The sequence below is a fragment of the Sinocyclocheilus rhinocerous genome, unplaced genomic scaffold (genome assembly GCF_001515625.1).
Source record: "Sinocyclocheilus rhinocerous isolate Xijiao unplaced genomic scaffold, SAMN03320098_v1.1 scaffold3701, whole genome shotgun sequence".
NCBI classification, from domain to species: Eukaryota; Metazoa; Chordata; class Actinopteri; order Cypriniformes; family Cyprinidae; genus Sinocyclocheilus; species Sinocyclocheilus rhinocerous.
In genome coordinates this window covers 1-1,682 of record NW_015642526.1, presented here as the reverse complement: position 1 = coordinate 1,682, position 1,682 = coordinate 1, and the positions used below count along the sequence as shown (strand labels likewise).

At 48.3% G+C, this 1,682-nt stretch overlaps 1 non-coding gene across 1 annotated transcript; it reads right to left on the bottom strand.

Annotated features, from left to right (window-relative positions):
* Positions 1-489: 489 nt before the first annotated feature.
* trnad-guc (transfer RNA aspartic acid (anticodon GUC)) lies at positions 490-561 on the bottom strand. The gene has a single exon. It is a non-coding gene; the product is annotated as a tRNA-Asp (tRNA).
* Between the last annotated feature and the right edge of the window lie 1,121 nt (positions 562-1,682).

Genomic DNA, 1,682 nt, shown 5'->3' with positions numbered 1-1,682 from the left:
CCTTTTACTAAAGATTTCTGTGGAGGGGAACTTTTTGCGAGTGATCTGTATTTTTGGAGGCTCTGATCACAGCAGAGCTACACTGGAATGTCAAGAAAAGAGTGAATTTAGCCGACTGCAAACATGCGGTGGGAGGTTGCGCAACTGGTTACCTTCTCTATTTGCAGCTTTTGCGGTTCCTCCGTCACCGCGTTGTATTTATTTACCAGCACGAAAAAGCCACCGCTTTCTTGTACGTGACAGGATCCAAACCCTGGACTTGCTCATGTGCTTTGAGCGTTCTTACTGACCGTGCAAGCCTGGGTCATCCACCTGCGTTGGTGGTATAGTGGTGAGCATAGCTGCCTTCCGAGCCGTTGACCTGGGTTTGATTCCCGGCCAACGCATTTCCTTTGGTTTGGGCTGAAGTCAAAGCAGAACTCCTTCTGTAACCTCCGGCTGCACCAAAACATTTTGGATGTGTCGTTAGGTAGCAGAAAAACAATATTTCTCCCCGTCGGGGAATCGAACCCCGGTCTTCCGTGTGACAGGCGGAGATACTGTCCACTATACTAACGAGGAGTTGTGCATGTATGAATTCGCCCCCAGCCAACGCCACTGCATGGACATCACTAAACAATGCGTGGCTTTTTCTTACGCTGACCCAGCCCTTACACTATAAAATACCGGATGGACCCATCATCAGCTGAATTCGTTTAACTTTTGGAATGCTACACGTTACAGGGGTTTTATTTGGACTCTTTTATTTGTTTAATTGTTTTCTCCAACTTCTCAGATGGAGGCATGAGAAAGAGATTGCATTGCCTTCATTGGGCTTGTGGTTACTGGGCGACCGAAGGGAATTTTGTGACTTTTACTTCTCCCGTTTGGAGTGAGGGGGGTGACGAAATGCAAGTGGGTAGGTGTCGACACCCTAGATTACCCTTGGCGAGCGTAGTGGTTTACCACAGGAAGCGCACGGGCCCAAGGGCGTGGAGACAACAGCTCGAGTTTCTCTTCATTATCACATAAATCTTTCACCTTTTACTAAAGATTTCCGTGGAGGGGAACTTTTTGCGAGTGATCTGTATTTTTGGAGGCTCTGATCACAGCAGAGCTACACTGGAATGTCAAGAAAGGAGTGAATTTGGCAGACTGCCAACATGTGGTGGGAGGATGCGCAACTGATCACCTTCTGTATTTGCAGCTTTTGCGGTTCCTGCGTCACCGCTTCATATTTATTTACCAACACGAAAAAGCCACCGCTTTCTTGTACATGACGGGATCCAAACCCTGGACTTGCTCTCTTTAGTGCCGGGCCCAAACATAGATCGCATCAGCTCCTCTAGCCCTATCAACGACTCATGTGCTTTGAACGTTCTTACTGACCGTGCAAGATGGTGTCATTCACCTGCGTTGGTGGTATAGTGGTGAGCATAGCTGCCTTCCAAGCAGTTGACCTGGGTTCGATTTCCGGCCAACATATTTCCTTTGGTTTCGGCTGAAGTCAAATCCGAACTCCTTCTGTTACCTCCGGCTGCACCAAAACCTTTTGGATGTGTCGTTCGGTAGCAGAAAAACAATATCTCTCCTTGTCGGGGAAACAAACCCCAGTCTTCCGTGTGACTGGCAAAGATACTGTCCACTATACTAATGACGAGTTGTGCATGTATGAGTTCTCCCCCAGCCAACGCCACTGCACC